Here is an 18,950-nt window from a genome sequence, read left to right as displayed (position 1 = left end):
CTTAATGATGTTGGCAAATAAGAATTACAGCATAAGGGTGATAAACCAAAGGGTAGAGAATATTCGTTGTGCGCATTTTGTTGGCATGGCTGTTTATAAAACTGGTGTCTGCCTAACCTGCCTGCTCGTTTATCTCGATCCTGCGTATAATAATATTCATAGTTTTCTTCCGAGCTAATTATCTTTCCACATCACTGTTAAACTAGTTCCACTTAAGTTGCATTTACTAACTGCACCGTAAATGCAACGTTTTAAAAGTGAAACTACGTGTTGCCTATAAGGAGCACTATTGCAGTTATATTTTGGCGGTTATTATGTAAAACTACTTTCCGGGCCGCAGCGGTAGCCTAGTCGTTTCAGCATCCGCCTCGCATGCGGGAGGTAAGGGGTTCGATCCCCAGTGCCCCCTGGTACCCACCAGTGATACAGTGCACTGTAAAAAATAAAACACCTGTAAAGGAGTTTCCAGGTGTCTATAACTCGCACCCTTGCACCCGGCCCAGAAAGGAGTTTTGTGACTTGAATACATCTTAAAGGTGGGGTGTTTCAGGAAAGAACCAGCCCGAAAATGATAAAATTTGACCCAAAGGTGCTGAGGTGTATCACACACTTTACCACCGAGCCACAGGCGTTTTACGCTTCTTACACCCCTACACCCTTCAGGAAAAAAGCATGCAATGGGTTCATAATTTGTCCCCACTTTTATTACTTTTCTTAAGCGTTCTTTAAATTTACCATTATAATGCCTAAGTAATGCAATATACCTGTATTACTGGAGCTCTTCATAGCAGTAAACAGGCGGTGTGCACCTAAGAAAAACGTTTATTGACAAACAAATCACAAAACTGCAGAAATGTGGAAAATTTTTATTAGAACAAAACACATCCATAAAACAAGGCACAAGAAGCTTCTCCAATGAATTCCTTACTGCCATCCAAAGAACTAAAAATTTTAAGGTACAACAGCACCATACCTGCTTTTATTGGGCTTATGGTGCTGCAAGAATAAGGTTCCATAGCACTTACTCTACCTCCCAAATTTTTCAGAGCAAACAGAATGAAAAATTCATGCTTGTGCAGCCTTATATACCAGCCTGAAGAAGGCTTGAACTGTGACGCTAACTCCCAAGAATAAGCAAAAAGCAAACTTAAGGCAACTTATGCTGAACACCCATATTCCTGACATTATGGCGCAGTTGTGGAGTGAGACGCAGTGGTAAGCCTGCTGAGTAGCCATCCTCCCTCGACGAACAGGTTCTCAGCCACCTCAGGATTGTCTTCGGTGAACAGCATACATGGTGCGAGTCTGCATTTTAGACAAAAACAGTAAAATATTTCACACCAGTTTACACTGTTCAATGTTGCTGATAAATTCCAACATATTGCTCATTAACAATGTGTTTTATTATGCATGCTAACGCTAACAGAAAGAAGAAAATCTGCCCATGTGGCGAGCAAGCACCAGCTGTTATTTTTTGAAACATTCCAAAGAGGCCACTGTGGTTTAGAAAAAATAGCTCTAAACGGCATTATACAAACAATGTTTTAGCTAAAAAGCTAGATGTTATGAAATAGAACGAAGGTGGTCAGGTCGTGCAATTAATTCTGCACGAACTGCTACAAGCTAGTGCAAACCACTGGCCTGTATGGAGGGTAAACTGACTATAAAAGGCACAAAACACCATGACAACAAAGACGAAAATAGCGCACTTGAAAATGCTTTACAATAAACCGAACAACAAGTAATGTGCAAAATTCACTGTAACAACAGAAAGCACAGTATCTGATCAAAGTCAGCAACACAACCCCTTCCATGAGAGTGGTCAGCTGCAACTAATGCAAAGCATGCATTCATTAATATATCAAGCAAGTGACATCTTGAAAGGCAGGCAACAGTGCTAAGTTAACATATCTCCCATGTCTGCAGCCAGTAAACTCAAAAATCCATCAAGAAAGATTTGCACAAGGCCACTAAACTACAAGAAAAGGAGCTGGGCCAGTTGGTGCATGAATCTTTGCAAAACCACGCAGGATAACAGGACACAGACAAGACAGGTGCAGTGATAACTGAGGAATTTATTGTTTAGTTTGCAATGAATACAGAAAGCATCATCCAAATTACAAAGAAGGAAAGTCATGGAATCGTCATTTTGTCAAATCTGTCGTGATTATTTATCCAGGTAGTCAATTTCTTTTTCCTTAGAGTTAGTGATGATGTGCTTAAACAGGTTGAACAATTCTTATGTACCATACACATCTCTTACATTTCCTCAGAATTTTACATTGTCGAAAGTGTGATACACACTCACAGTCCGATATGTGTCTTGGTAGCTTGCTACGATATCCTTTCTCAGTATTGCCGACATGTTGCATTACATAAATGTTAACATGCTGACCTTATTTCCCAACACAGGACGCTCCGCGTGGCGGATAGATCTTGTAAACTAAGCCACTGTCGCATGTCGTGAATTTGTTTCTGTGCTTCGTCTTATGCTGGGCTGTTTTTGAAGCACCTTTGCTAGGAGCATTGCATACTACATTCAGCTACTTTCTGTGAAAAAGCAAATGAAGCCACTGCAAAGAACTTCCACAAGCTGCAAAAGAAGGTCAAGCCAACAACTTGACCAAAGTAGGGCTGGTTGTGAAGAAGAGTGAGGGCCTATGCCTGAATGCCTTCTTTATGGCAAAAACACGGAACGATAACTGGCCTTTCAGAGTAATTGTCTCTGAACAAGGATCGTGGCAGCAACCCTTAGTGCAGTATCTGCAAGAATTGCTCTCCTAGCTCACCATGGAAGACCTTTTCCTGGTAAAGAAGCCAGAAGTGTCCGCATTCCTCTTGAACAGCCGTACAGAAGGAGTGTCTTCTCATTGTCATAAAGGACTAACATTACACGCTGCCACATTCCACCTTGTTTGAGACGGTAAGAGAAGGCATTGATTCAATGGGAGCAGCATGATTCCAGAACCAATGCAGAATTAATGCTGATAGATTCCTCGAGTTGCTAACCATCTGTTATTTTAGTTTAATTATCTGCACATACAGTGGCAAGGATTATGCACCAGTTCCTGCGTTGCACTAATTCTCATTGTCCTGCTAGCCTGTCAAGATAGCGAACTATTAAAAAGCTTTGCTTATCACCAATTTGATAATGACCTCCCAATTTTTGGACGACTTCCTAGTAATCCACAAGCTTCATAAACAAGGGCAACACAACGGCATTGTTCACATATTCAAGACCTTCTCCGAAGTCCTTGCTGGAGGTACAGCTTCTCGATTTATGGCTGCACATCAGAGGCCCATATGTACTGGTGTTATGTCCCACAGTCGAAAAAAAGACTGTTGCTACTGGCACACTAAAAAATGTCTCAAACGGATTGTGTATTGACTGTCAGTAGGAAAGCGTTGAGGCCCAACTGACATAGTTACCTGAAGCTGGTTTCCCGGATGACCTCGTCTGCAGCCTTGGCTTGAAGATAATGAAAAAAATTTGCTGATCCACCCCAACGAGGCTTCAGAAAGAACGGAAGTTAGCTGTGACGGCATATGTGCATGGTATCAGCCACGCGCAAGAGAAAGTGGTAAGGCGAGCTGGTGTGAACTTAGTAAACAAGGTGCCTAAGTCACTGTCGCATGCTGCGGATTTGACAGCCTTCTTTTATACCAGGCTGTCTTTGAAGCACCCTAGCTGGGCGTGTTGCATACTAAGTTCACACCAGCCTGCCTGACCACTTTCTTTAGTGCGTGGCTGATACCATGCACCTATGACCTTAATCACCGTGTTGCCCACTACCCTCCCGGCTTCCACGTACTCCCCTGGCTCCCTGCGCACCATGTGGGCCTGGGTGAGAAGCTGCTGCCTCGTTACGTGGGTCCTTACCGCGTCTTCTCTTCAGGCAACTGAGCAATGTGACCTATGAAATCACGTCCCTGCACTCCCGCACTGTTCCCCCGGCCCACTCCACAAAGCTCGTGCACGTCACCTGTCTTAAGCCCTACCATTCACATCACCTTAGGGCGCCCAGGGGCTGTGCTTCCTTCCGCGAGGCGGAGGGGGTAGTGCTACAGTGCAAGTTGCAAGGCGAAGAGGACGTTGTTTTGACACTGGGCAGTTGACGACAACAGGCACGCTGCAGCTAGCGCTCGGAGTGACTTGGTTTGGGGTGCCTTCTGAGTGCAACCCGTCGCGCCTGCTGCTGAGCTAAACCCCATAGTAATATGCTATGACAGCTACGTTCCGTTCTTTCTGAAGCTTTTTACAGGTAGACAGGCAAATTTCTTTATCCTGAAGCCAAGGCTGCAGATGAGGTCATCTGGGAAATCAGCTTCAGGTAGCCATGTCAGGTGGGCCTCAAGGAATTCTTGCTGACGGTCAATACACGAGCTATTTAGGATATTTTTCAGTGCGCCAGTAGCAACAGCCTTTTTTTCGACCTTGGGAAGTAACGCAAGCACATATGGGTCTCTACAAAGTACAGCCATAGATCGGGAAGCTGTACCTCCAGTGGCATTTCTTTGGTCAGCTCAAAGTTAGCAAGAACTTTGGAGAAGGTCTTGAAGATGTCAACAATGACTTTGTGTTACCCTTGGTAATGAAGCTTGTGGGTTACTAAGAAGTCGTCCACAAATCGAAAGGTCATTATCAAACTGGCGCCATGCACAGCTTTTTAATAGTTGGCTATCTTTACAGGCTAGCTGCACAATGAGAATTAGTGCAACGCTGGAACTGGTGCATACTCCCTGCCACTGTATGCACACATCATTAAACTTTACATAGGTAGAACGGAAGTAGATGGTTAGCAACTCGAGGAATCTATCCGCATTAATTCTGCACAGGTTCTGGAATTGTACTGCTCCCACTGAATTAATGCCTTCTCTTATCGTCTCAAACAAGGCAGCATTTAGCAGCGTGCAGTCTAAGTCCTTGATCAGAATGAGATGACAACTCTTCTGTACAGCTGTTCGAGAGGAATGCGGACACTTCTGGCTTCTTCACCAGGAAGAGGTCTCCCACGGTGAACAAGGAGAGCAATTCTTGCAGATACTGCCCTAAGGGTTGCTGCCTTGATCCTTGTTCAGCGACAATTACTCTGAAAGGCCAGTTATTGTTCCGTGTTTTTGCAATAGCGAAGGCATTCAGGCATAGTCCATCACTTTTCGTCATAGCCAGACCTAATTTGGACAAGTTGTTGGCTTTACACAAGTTTTTAGGTTTCGTTCTTCCCTGTTTGGCGCTTAACCTTCTTTTGCAGCTTGCGGAAGTTCTTTGTGATGGATTCATTTGCTTTTTTTGCAGAAAGTAGCTGAACGTAGTATGCAACGCGCCAACACAAGATGAAGCACCGAAACAAATTCACAACATGCGGCTATGGCTTCGCTTACGAGATCCCTCTCTCATGCGGAGCGTCGTATGTTGGGAAATAAGGTCAGCGTGTCAACATTTGTCTAATAGAACAAGTCGGCAATACTGAGACAGGATACAGTAGCAAACTAGCAAGACATGTGTCGAACTGTGAGTGCACCCCCCACTTTCGATGATGTAAAATTCTTAGGAAATATAATTAACAGCTCATGCCGAGATATAAGAGACGTGCATGACACATAAGAATTGTTCAACCTATGGAAGCACATCATCACTAACGCCAACGAAAAAAGAAATTGACTATCTGGATAAATAAGCCCAACAGATTTGACCAAATGATGATTCCATGACTTTCCTTCTTTTGTATTTTGGATCATATTTCCTGTACTTATAGTGAGCAAAGCGATAAATTCCTCAATTGTTAGTCAGCGCAGTACCTGTGTGTTCCTGTCAGTGCCCTGTTACCCTGCACGCTGCTTTGCCTAGACTAATATACTATCACACATTAAGAGATGAAGTCTACATCTGGAAAAAGACCACAAGGGGTTCCAAGCTGTTTCCTTTCTGGTTCGCGTTTCCTTTCTTAGAGGCATACATGCACCATGTAGTGAACAAAAGTACAAAGTAGATAAATAGAATTGATCATCTTGCAAATATCACTACTGTAAAATGGTGTTAACAAATGGCCACATTCATCCTTAGGACAGATCCGCATTTCATCTGTCATTACATATGAAACATGAAACTATGAAGCAGCCAGGTGAATGAATACATTTTTCCCAGAAATTTACCAAAGGTACACACAGTGATACCATTCCAGTGGATCAGTTGAGTATGCTGCTCAGGAGCAGCAGTATTCATATGGGGTGAATGCTAGCAGCAAAAAATATTGGCAATGCAATACAAGTTTGCATACAAGATGCGAAATAAACGGCATGATATGGAACCATTCCAATTATGCAAGCAGAAAAAATTGCATTCAACCTACACTGCAATATTAATTGAGCTACAAAAATATTATAAAGGCTTCTTCAAATCAGCGCACAGTTGGCATTTATATGCCATTGGGTCATTCCATGCCAACTGTTCCAGGCTTAGCACTGAATCTTCTATTTCTTTAAAAAAATTCATGGCTTATTGCATTACCTAGGCAAACATTATCCCAGCTTGTTTTAGGCGGAGTAATTTTTTCCCGTTGTGGCCGCCATTTCATGTTTGAAAGTGATAGCCAAACCTAACCTTGCAAAAAAATTTGTAAAAAGAAACGTTCTTACGCAGGACTATGAAGTTTCTGTTATATAAATTAAAGGTATTCTATATCCAATGCAGTAAATTGAACTTATTTTGTTTTAAATAAAACATGTAATAAGTACAAAATATAAAAATTTGAAATCTTTTATCAAATTTCATGTTCTCACAGTAGTTATTCTATTTTCTAAGCTGTCGAGAAGGCAAATGTGATAAAAACGTTTCAGAGAGCAAAACATGTAAGGCAAGACAGCGAAAGGATTCTAAAGTCGAGAGAATTTGCTTTTTGTGACATATTCAGTAGTCTACTACATAATGAGGTGATCTTAATTAAATTATGAAAGATAGAAATTTAAACAGTACCATTTAATGGCATTTATTTTTAGTTTATTTGGGGCTCTTTTTTTTTTAAGCGAGAAAACAATCTTACAAGTTGAGTCCCTGCGTTCAACATCGACACTGCTCAGTGCTTCCTTTTCACTCCAGCACACTTTGCCACCAGCTGTAAATTACACAAAACCAGCACTCCGCTGCACGAATACAATGGTGTGCTGGTCTTCGATGCCAGCAGCTTCGGCAATAAAGAAATCTGCTGAAGGATAGATTTACAAAAAGTAAAAATGAAGGGGCCACATGGCAGAACGGCTCTCGTTCCTCGACACAGGGAAGCACTGTTTGTGGTATGACCAATCAGAGTTAAAACCTCTACTACCATGAAAATTACTTAAACTTTTCAGTGGAATAGACTTTTTCACCTGATCACATGGGAAGAGCGCTTATGACGGCATTGGTGGAAGTGTGAGGCCCCCTGCAGCAACAGAAAGCATTCAGAGGCCATAGAAAGGTTAAATACTGATCCTCTATAAGCTGTTTACATGGGCGGAGAAAACCATTAAGAGTGTCGTAGCTATCTGGGTGCTCCAACAAATGATTCAAGAAAACAAAGGTGAACTCACTAGGCGGTTTACAAGAGTGCTACCATTAAAATAAGCATTTTTCACCACATCAAGCCTTTTTTATCTCTCAATGGTGCACGCTGGACATAAGTCATGCTCGAGTTCAAACTGACAAAATGTGAGCGAACATGCCAGCAGACACGTCAAAACCAAAATTTGAGGAGCATCCACATGGAGCACCGTGCAGCGAAGCTTTGTGTCTCCTTGATGCCGGCTCTAGCGTGCACCGCAGTGTCAAGCAAGCAGCCAGCAATGCTGGGGTTGAAGGTAGAGACTCAAATTGCGAAATTATTTTCACGCCTAAAACGAAAATTGCTCCAATTAAAATTTTAGAAATGTCACAGCCATTAGAAAATAAATGAGGCCAACCTCACTGAGCCACTGGCGGCTGAATATGCCTCAAAAATATTTTTTTTCAGCTGACTGACATGCCTTGCATTTTTTTCATCTCTGAAACACTTTTATCACATTCTTTGCCTTTTGGATAACCCAGAAAAATAGTTGAAATGACTGTTATGAGAACATAAATTGAATAAAAAATATCAATTTCCAATATTTTTGTACCTTCTTTCATGTTTTATACATGAGTCCAATTTATTGGATATAAAAGCACGTCCTTTATTTATATGAAAAAGTTTCAGTCATGCATAAAGTGTTTATTTTTAACAAGTTTTTTGTAAGACTTAGCTTTGCTATTGCTTGTAAACATAAGACTGTGGCCACAACACGAAACTTTTTTTCTGCCAAGAACATGCTTTAAAAATCTTTGTCATGGTAATAAAATAAGCCATGATTTTTTTGTTTCTGTAGGAAATCAAGTGCAGTCGAGTACAAAAGTCTGGATAACGTGGCGTGGAATCACCTTATTCAGTATTGCACAGCAACACAATACACAGCCTACTTATCACCAGGCATATAGCAGCTTCCATATAGGTCAATAAATTGGCTGGGCTGTAAGAGGCTTCTGTAACACTAGAAAAATTACAATTACAAGTTACAAAGAGGACACCAATCTGAATCTTTACATTGTGCAGATGTATAACCGTGACACTGAGAACTCCCACTCCCCTACGCACTTGGATGGTGGTATTGTTCCTGCCAGTCTACCAAATATAGTCCCCGCAATATAATGAGTCTAGCATTTTGCCCTCTGTAGACGTGAGCAGGAAAGGAGACTTAATGCAGGTAATAACAAACATAAGCATCCTAAGAGTTTGGTAAGCTTGCAAAATTTAAGCTTGTTCGGTTCCAAAAATATGCAATAGCAACCTGAATGGTCATTCATTCAAACCATGCGAATGCAATGGGTAAAATGGCTCCACAATGTAAAAGGTTACTTTCTTGAGCTAGTCGGTACATGTTTGTCAGCATGAAGGGCACAGCATGACTATAATGGTATGAAAGAACAAGACAGACTAGGCGCTGACTCAAGACTGACGATCTTAATTGCTGCCACACAATAAACAGGTGAAAAAAGAGCATAAACATTTTTTTTCGCGACAGTTTGCCAGCTTGCAAAACATGTGGCACTGCATTAAAGATTGACTGCGAAAGGCAAAAATGCTGGTGAATAAAAACAAAAAAAAAATGTTTAAAATGTAGAAGAAACTGTTACCCTGCCGTCTAAGCTGCTGAGGTAGCCTATACTCCGTCTCACAAGATGTTTGCAGCACTACGAAAGGTAGAGCTCTCTCGTCCAATCAGGATGGCGCGCACTAAATTAGTGTGTTCCTACGCGCCTGTGGCTCAATCCACCTGATGTCCAGGTGGCTTCTTTCTACCTCTAGCAGGTGGCACTTGATGTCTTTTTATTCTATTTTGGTTTGTTTTTGGACAGGCAGACGCCCGTTCCAAAGGGACTAGCCCCACTTTTTTTTTTGTCGCAACCTGTTCTGATCAGTTCCTCTGTTGTCGCGAAGCCACCTGCTTCGCCTGCTTGGGGAAATAGCGCACTGTCGGTGTAGAGCACACAGGAGACACAACAGACTCGACCGACGCCATGTTGGAAAGTGGCAACGCATCACTACCTCGCAGCAGGCCTCCGCAGAGCTGTGTCCGTACGGGCTTTGTCTGGTAATATCACCAGTGATTGAAACACTCCCTACCATTTAAATATACCTGTCCAAACCATGTTTTTAGTTGCAATGCTTATTGTTTTGATTAATAGTCATACGCTCCTCAAATATTCGAGGGACTATTTTCTGCGTTTCTGCAGTCCTGATTGGACGAGAGAGCTCTACCTTCCGTAGTGCTGCAAACATCTTGTGAGACGAAGTATAGTTCTTTGCATCTGAGCACAACAGAATGTTTGCAGATGCATTTGTCTTGCTCCTGACGGATAAAACGCATCAACAACAATCTCCCGCGTGTGCTGGTCCTTATGCGCGTACAGTATGGTTGTACGGCTGAAAGCAGAGGTGCAGTTTTCACACGACAGCCAATATTTGACCATATTGCTTTCAGGAGGTGGTTTTAAGGGGCTCTTGTGTTCGCTCAGACAGTCGTTTAGACATGTTCTGTTTGACTGATAGAGCACGTTCCGCGGGATAGCTCACTTCTGTGCGTCACATTTTTGGGGCACTTGTACATAAGAGAATTCTCGGTTCTTTTCGCATTCTGCAGGTGGCAACCCTTCACGGTTGACACTCTTGCGGAGACATTGCAATTTGCTTGGAGCAGAGAATACCACTCGCACACCAGGCCTAGCTCCTATTCTTTTCAAATTGTGAGACACTCGTGGAAAGGATGCGTTCACAAGCAGAAGTACACAGGACTGTGTACTTCTCCTGTTTGTGAACACATACTTTTTGAGAGGAGGAGATTAAGACATTATGTGGTAGCGCACTTTTTATCACCAAATGCTAGTACCAAGTTCGCAGGGATATGGTAGCCGCAGCTGGCAAAGGACTGCCTTTGCCCTGCAGTGGGTGTAATCAGGATGATGATGATGACGAGAAAACTACGTTTAACGACACTCAAACTGGTTTGCAATAACCCCATGCTGACAACGAACTAGCAAGGATGTACAAATAAATGAGGGCATGGTTAGGCTATGGTGGTGAAATAAAACGTACACTCGCCAAAAGATGGTTTATAAAAAAAACTTAGTTTGACGTTTCGGGACCCGTACGGGTCCCTTGTTCACAATGAATGATGGACGGAATGGGCCGCTTCTTATATGCGCACTTGACAACGCAGTGAGTGGGCGTAGTTATCCGGGAGATTACCCTTCGTCCTGTTAATGACATGATCCGTGGTGTGTATATAAAAAGATTCTAAAAGCAGTCGTGACGATGTGGGTTTCATGGTATCTAATATTGTGGCGTTCTCCCAATCAATGGTGTGGTTCTTTTCTTGAGCATGCTCTGCCAGCGGGTTCGATGAGGTGCGACATTTGTTGACGTCGTTTTCATGTTCTCTTAATCTTCTTCTGAAATCGCCTGATTCGCCAATGTATGATGCATCGCAGTTTTTGCAGGGGATTTTGTACACCACTCCGGGGAAACGTACGGGTCCCAAAACGTCAAACTAAGTTTTTTTATAAACCATCTTTTGGCGAGTACGTTTTATTTCACCACTATGCCTCTCCCTCGCCAGACAGGATTCTGTCGAACCCTTGATTATGGTTAGGCTATGTACCCTGTTTCATGAAGCAGCCTGATGAAGGAAAGAAGGGAAAATGGCCCAAAAAAGAACCTAGCATACAACATAAAAAGAAGCTTGCAGCAAGAACTAAAACACACCTTTGCTTCCATACTGCTCGTGAATATTTGCCAGCGGCAACAAGGTGCAAGCTGTGGCTGTGGACTCCCATGTGGATGTAGATGTTTCCCCTGCAGACATCCATTTAATACCATCACGATTAGAGGCCGCCAAAATTCAGAAATTAGGTTACTACGGCCAAACAATGAAGCTTTTAAAAACTTGAAAAAGCAAGCTAAATATACCTAGCTGGCACAGCACTGGATTCTTTAATCTGGATGCCGTTCTAAAAACAATTAAAAACCAAAATAGATAGCAGCGTCAACAAATTTATGCAAAAACATGGCCTGATGCACAAACGATCAGTGGTCAGCGCCTGCAGCACACAAAATTGAAAGCTTATCTCAGACGTCACGCTGACGCAACGCATTTTACGCACAGATACGGAATAGACCTTACGCACGGGCGGAAAAATTACCACGTGCAGATAAACCGTAGGACAAGGAGTTTGACGAAATAGCGTTAAACGGCTTTAAATTTGACAGAACACACATACTAGAGCTCTTAAGTAGCATGAGGCAGTACTCTGCAACATTCGTTTCGTCAAACCAAAAACAGCTCTGAGTAGAATCATTCTCGGCGAACTCTGTTCAGTGCTGCTTCTCTTCCTGGATACATGGAAAGAGCTGCCTGTCTGCAGATCTTGGCACTTTGGTACTAGAAGCGGCAAGTCTTGAGGCCGCTCTTCCATAAAATATTGTTACGGGGAAATACTATTTACATTTATTTACAAGCCGTAGGTGAATAAGTCCTAGCCGGGAGCACCAGCGCGAACAGGAAGCACCATCAACCTCTTCTTCTTCGTTCGTCCCTTTCACGCGGGAGTCCACTTCGTCTTCCACTTCCACTGCGTCGTAACATGACCCCCGGCGGCACAAGCGCCGTCCCGGTGCTAGGCCGATGAGAGAGGAGCTGCGTGATAGGGCTTGAGGCGCGTAACGTGAACAATATCGGTGGATGGTCGACATGATGAGGACGCAAGTGTATGAGGTGCAACTTCATACGTGACGTCGGTGACCTGACGCACAACGCGATAAGGACCATGGTAGGGGGACAAAAGTTTCTCAGAAAGACCGACGCGGCGGGGAGGGGACCACAGAAGAACGAGCGACCCCGGCTCGTAAGTGACATGGCGATGGTGATGATCATACAGAGACTTCTGTGCTTGCTGGGACGCTTGTAGCCGAGTACGGGCGATTTGGCGAGCGTCTGCAGCTTGAGCAATGGCGTCACGGGCATAGGCGGTGACTGGACGGTCAGCAGATGGGACGAGTGTATCCAAAGGCAGGACGGCGTGTCTCCCGTACAAGAGATAAAAAGGAGAGTAACCAGTTGTGTCATGCCGCGAGGTGTTGTAAGCGAACGTGACGTAGGGCAAGGCGAGATCCCAGTCTTTGTGGTCGGGGGAGACGTACATAGACAACATGTCTGTCAATGTTCGGTTCAAACGCTCGGTTAGCCCGTTGGTCTGCGGGTGGTATGCTGTGGCAATCTTATGCTTGGTAGAACATGAACGCAGGATGTCGTCAACAACTCTGGACAGGAAATAGCGTCCGCGGTCTGTGAGTAACTGACGAGGGGCACCATGTTGCAGAATGAGATTGTGCAAAAGAAAGTCTGCCACATCGGTCGCGCAGCTCGTAGGCAATGCACGGGTGATCGCATACCGAGTCGCATAGTCTGTGGCTACCGCGATCCACCTATTTCCGGAGTCCGAGGTCGGGAATGGCCCAAGGAGGTCGAGCCCTACACGGTGGAACGGTTCCACAGGCACGTCTATAGGATGCAGAAGACCAGGAGGTGGTACCGAAGGCTTCTTCCTGCGCTGACAGAGGTCGCAAGTGGTGACGTAATGCCGGACTGTACGGTATAATCCAGGCCAAAAGAAACGGCGCCGTATCCGGTCGTAAGTTCGTGCCACACCAAGGTGGCCAGCGGCAGGCAGGTCATGGAGTTCTGCAATTATAGAAGACCGCAGCTGCTGGGGAATGACTAGAAGGAGGGAGGGCCCGTCAGGACGGAAGTTGCGGCGATAGAGGATGTCATTTTCGGTAACGAAGAGCTGCAGGGACCGCTTCGAGCTTCCAGAGCTGAGGCCCTCGATGATGGTTTGCAAATATGGGTCTTTGCGCTGCTCCTCGGCGATGTTGTGTAGATCAGAAATGCCAAACAGGGAAGGGATATCGTCAGTGTCACTGAGAGCAGGTGGCTCGACAGGGTACCGAGACAGGCAATCAGCGTCTTGGTGGAGACGTCCAGACTTGTACACGACAGTGTATGAATACTCCTGAAGCCGTAGCGCCCAGCGGCCAAGACGCCCGGAAGGGTCTTTCAGCGAGGACAGCCAGCAAAGGGCATGGTGATCCGTGACAACAGAAAAAGCACGCCCGAACAAGTATGGCCGGAATTTAGCTACAGCCCAAACCAGGGCGAGGCACTCACGTTCGGTGATGGAGTAATTTCGCTCAGCAGGTGACAGCAGGCGGCTAGCATACGCAACCACGCGGTGTGGGCCCCGGGAGCGTTGAGCCAGCACTGCTCCGATCCCGTAGCCACAGGCGTCCGTGCGGAGTTCAGTTGAGGCCGCAGGATCGAAATGTGCCAGAATCGGGGATGATGTCAGCAGGCGGACAAGCGTGGAAAACGCACGTTGTTGATCAGTGCCCCAGGTAAAGTCTGTGTCGGCCTTCAGGAGGTCAGTGAGGGGACGAGCGATAAGAGCAAAATCTTGAATAAAACGGCGGAAGTAGGAACACAGCCCAAGAAAACTGCGCACGTCTTTCTGGGAATGTGGACGAGGGAAGTGTTGCACCGCTGCAATTTTAGCTGGATCAGGACGTACACCGGAGGCGTCGACGAGATGTCCAAGAATGGTGAGTTGGCGGTGGCCGAATCGGCATTTGGACGAGTTGAGCTGTAGCCCAGCCGTACGAAAGACAGTCAGGATACTCCTGAGACGCTCAAGGTGCGAGGCAAATGTGGGCGAGAAGACAACAACATCGTCAAGGTAGCACATACACGTTGTCCACTTAAATCCGCGAAGTAGTGAGTCCATCATCCGTTCGAAAGTAGCTGGCGCATTACAAAGTCCGAACGGCATGACTTTGAACTGGTATAAACCATCAGGCGTGATAAAAGCTGTTTTTTCGCGGTCCTGCTCGTCAACGGTGATTTGCCAATAACCGGAACGAAGATCAATGGAAGAAAAGTATTGAGATCCGTGGAGGCAGTCGAGAGCGTCATCGATCCTAGGGAGCGGGTATACGTCTCTTCTTGTGATGCGGTTCAGGTGGCGATAGTCGACGCAGAAACGCCAACTGCCGTCTTTCTTTTTAACAAGGACGACTGGAGAGGCCCAAGGACTGGACGACGGTTCGATGATGTCCTTAGTGAGCATCTTTTCGACTTCCTGTTGTATCACTTGGCGTTCGGAACTGGACACCCTATAAGGCCGGCGGTGCAGAGGAGCGGCGTCACCAGTGTTGATACGATGCTTCACAATAGTCGTACGAGCCAAAGGGCGGTCATTGAAATCAAATATGTCCTGAAAAGATGCCAGAAGATGGGTAAGCGCCTCTGCTTGGTCAGAAGAGAGATCGGAAGCGATCATATTGGCGAAGTGGTCAGGTCTCGAAAGAGCTGTGACATGATCGTCCAGAGAGGACGATACACAGTTTGTGACTGCGGAGATCACGTAGTCGTCGGTAGGGGACACCGTGGCGAGGCACATGCCTTGAGGAAGCGTCTGGACGTGCGTGCTGAAGTTGAGAACAGGTAGACATGCGCTGTTTGCCGAGACTGTAACAACTGTATGGGCAAGGGCAACATTCTTCGTGACGGGCAAATCAAGGACAGGAGTGATGATATACTGGCCGGTAGGAAGAGGTGGAATAGATTTAAACAATACGTAAGTTGCGGCTTCAGGTGGCAACCGGATGAACTCGGCAGTACAGAGACGGTGCACAACTGGGGCAGGTGGGTCAGAGAGGAACGGCAGGTCCAACTCAACCACACTTGTAGCACAGTCAATAAGGGCTGCGTGCTCACCAAGGAAATCAAGGCCGAGTATGATGTCATGAGGGCACTGATTCAGAACGGTAAAGAGCACGGTGGTTTGTCGGTCAGAAATCGTCACACGAGCAGCACACAGGCCGAGGACTGGGGACGTTGTACCATCGGCAACTCGAACAACGGCTGTAGGAGCAGGCGTCAGTACTTTGCGAAGGCGGCGTCGTAGGTCGGAACTCATCACAGAAATGTGGGCGCCCGTGTCAACCAGAGCAGAGACGGCAACGCCATCGACTTGTATGGTCAGTAAATTGCGCGGGGCACTAAGAACTAAACGAGGATTTTGGGCCCGGGTCGTCACTGCAGCATCACCTCTAGACGCTGCAGAAACTAGTTTTCCGCCTGTGATCGTCCGTAGGGGCCAGGAGAGGAAGCGCGCGGTCGTTGCGGCGAACGGGACTGGCGGCGCTGTGGGGACGGTGAGCGGCTGAAGCGGGCCGGCGAGACGTCGGTGGTGGGGCTTGATGGGTTCAAGGGTCGCGAGAAAGAGCTTGAGTCTGGAGCGTCGGGGCGATAATGTGGGGCCGAGTAACGGGTCCGCTGGGAGGAATACCATCGACTACGGCAATGACGGGCGATGTGGCCGACACGGGAACAGTTGAAACAGATGGGCCTGTCGTCAGGTGTACGCCACTCGGAGGGGTTGCGCGGTCGAGGAGCGGTGTAAACAGGCCGGACAGGGTAGAGAGGAGGGACTTCAGGTACTTGGGAGGGATGAAGAGGGGCGACAGAGTTTAAACCTAAGTTAGCAATTTCCTGTCGCACGACGGCTTGAATAAGTGGAAGGGACAGGGGCTGGTTGGCTACGGGTGTTGCTAAGGAAGCCGGAGCAATGGCTTCAAGCTCACGGCGTACAATACGGGTCACGTTCTCAGGTGAGGTCGGCTGGTTCCGAGAACAAAGATCTTGGCACGACGAAGACGCAGCCGTGTTGGGCAGGCGTGCGATATGCTGGGTTATCCGGCGGCTTTTGGCGTCCTCGAAGCGGCGGCATTCCTTTATGATGTCTGCAATCTTGTCAAAGTTTTTGTAAACGAGCAGATTGAATGCGTCGTCTGCGATGCCCTTGAGCACATGGCCCACTTTGTCAGCCTCGCTCATCTCTGTATCCACGGTGTAGCAAAGAGCCAACACATCCTGAATATAAGAGACGTAGGACTCCGTGGATGACTGGGCGCGACTTGCGAGATCTCGTTTTGCGGCAAGCTGCCGGCCGAGTGGTCTGCCGAAAAGGTCGATAAGTTTCTGCTTACAGTCATCCCAACTGGTCAACGTCTCTTCGTTGGTATCGTACCACTTGAGCGCCGTGCCCTTAAGGTAAAAAACGATGTTCGCAAGCATGAAAGTTTGGTCCCACCGGTTGTTAGCGCTGCACCGTTCATACTTGCGAAGCCAAGTCTCGACGTCAGCGTCGTCGTCCCCAGAGAAGGGTCCAGGATCACGAGGGTGAGTGAGGACGACGGAGGACACCGATGCTGCCGAATCTGGAGGAGTTGTTTCCGTCATTGTCGGCCGTGGAAGGTAGCGGCGGCGTGAAAGGTAGGTCGGGGGTGGAAGGTAGCGTCCGCTGCGTAGTTCCGTCTTGTCGCACCTCCACCAAAGATGTTACGGGGAAATACTATTTACATTTATTTACAAGCCGTAGGTGAATAAGTCCTAGCCGGGAGCACCAGCGCGAACAGGAAGCACCATCAACCTCTTCTTCTTCGTTCGTCCCTTTCACGCGGGAGTCCACTTCGTCTTCCACTTCCACTGCGTCGTAACAATATGCTTTGAATAATGAACACCAGCATGCATGAAGACATAGTATTGCTTACCATTCGAGGCAGGTGTGTAGTCGTGCCGAGCTGATGAAGTACGTCTCCAAGTCACGGCAACGCTAGTTTTTCATTAACGCCGACTTCAGGACGTTTCTACATTACAAAATGCATTCTGGTGCATAAACACGCGCACATTATAACTTCGCCCGTGATTTCTGATATCAAACCTTTAAAACGTGAGCGAGCGCCGGCCTTTCTGCCAATCTACAACAAAGAAACGCATTCGGCAGAGCCTCCAAAGTGTGCTTCTGTTCCGATACGTGAGATACGAGTACTTGGACAGCAGTGAACGAACCTACGCACTACTCCAGTTATATATGCACAAAAAACACTTCAGTTCAACGCGGTACCTCGAAAAACGCGGTCGAAAACGCAGTTCACGTCAACTGCTGAAATCCGCACACCACGACCGACGCCACACCGTACACAACAGGCAGGAAAAAATCAACAAAGGCCCGACGGTACCGATGGCCGCCTAGCGGCGGAAATGTAGTTTCACTTTCAGTTTTACTTTCAGTTTTGAATTCAGTTTATTGGGTTTTTTACAGTGCGTACGGAAGCTAGAATGTATTTGCAGCATCGGAACAGCATACGCAACGATTGCCAACCGTTACCAGTTACGGAAAATGCGAAGTGATTAAATTAGATATATTTCTTCGTATTCAAAAGTTACCATGAATTGGCCCCCTTGCCATTTCTTTCTTTTTACGTTCACTCCAGCGGCTGCATTTCGATGGTGGCGAAATATATATAAAAAAGTGTAGCCTATATCGTCGTCGAAAGTGGAGGGAGCATGAAATGTATGGCAGTCACGGCGTAGCATATTTTGGGACGGCACCCCCACCGTCAAGCGACACCTTCGAAGGGCCGCACAGGGACGGTGCCAGGGCATTCGTGGTGAGGAGGCTCAGAGAGGTAGAAGATGAGCGGGAGGGCGCTATGTTATGATGGATAGGCATAATGCTCCAAGGCCTGTGGCATTGCTCTTCATAAACTTAAATTAATCAACAAAACGCAGCGGTGATTGAGAGCAACACATAAGGCCGAATGCCGACTGCAAGGTCTGATCGCGACAGATTTTTCTGCGGTCCAGTAGACCTTCAGCTCCCTTGGCGCTCTCATGGGCCCGCACAGCGTGCTTCCACTCGCGGCGCGCCTGTTACGAGATCAGCGGGAGGATCGAAATGTTCGCTTAAGGTTCTAAAAGTTCTAGCTCATGTTCTCTGTCCTGTGCGCTGCTGTGCGTAGACGATGTTCGCTAGTTTGTCCAGAACGGAAACTGGAAGCACTAAATGCCTAAATTGTCCGTGTGTTGTGCGAATGTCAGTGCACGTTAAAGGACCCACGATTGCCGAAAATGGTATGGAGTCCTCCACTACGGTGTCTCCGATAGCTCAGGTTTAGCTTTCAGACATTAAACGCTGTATACCGCAGCATTTAACTTTTTTGTAATGGGTTTGCACAGGTACCTTCTGCTACTCGCTCAGTTTTGGAGAGCTACGTACGTCGGGGCAAAATAAAATTTTTGTTTTCTTCCCTTTGCTCTTTGAGCTTCTCAAGCTCTTCTGGGACCCTAATTAACTTCAGGTCTCCATCATTACCTTTCTTCCAGTTGACACAGAGGTTACTTCAAGAAATTGCTAATTTTGGTCTTGTTTTTTGCGCGTAGTTTCGTGCGGAAAGTAGAATGATTTCGCGCTGACAGTACTCCGTTTGAAAAATATGCAGGGTGTT

General features: G+C 46.4%; 1 long non-coding RNA gene across 3 annotated transcripts; it reads right to left on the bottom strand.

Annotated features, from left to right (window-relative positions):
- Positions 1-846: 846 nt before the first annotated feature.
- LOC149339629 (uncharacterized) lies at positions 847-17,920 on the bottom strand. 3 transcript variants are annotated; one of them, XR_016283547.1, is made up of 4 exons: positions 17,214-17,920; positions 11,310-11,399; positions 7,366-7,418; positions 847-1,305 (listed from the first exon to the last, which is right to left on the bottom strand). It is a non-coding gene; the product is annotated as an uncharacterized LOC149339629 (long non-coding RNA). The 3 variants fall into 3 exon arrangements; XR_016283548.1 differs by lacking the exon at positions 7,366-7,418 and having other exon boundaries at positions 17,214-17,880; XR_016283546.1 differs by lacking the exon at positions 17,214-17,920 and having other exon boundaries at positions 11,310-11,756.
- Between the last annotated feature and the right edge of the window lie 1,030 nt (positions 17,921-18,950).

This window comes from Amblyomma mixtum, chromosome 6 (assembly GCF_055824585.1).
Source record: "Amblyomma mixtum isolate Tamu chromosome 6, ASM5582458v1, whole genome shotgun sequence".
Taxonomy (NCBI): domain Eukaryota; kingdom Metazoa; phylum Arthropoda; class Arachnida; order Ixodida; family Ixodidae; genus Amblyomma; species Amblyomma mixtum.
This window is presented reverse-complemented; position numbering and strand designations above follow the sequence as displayed.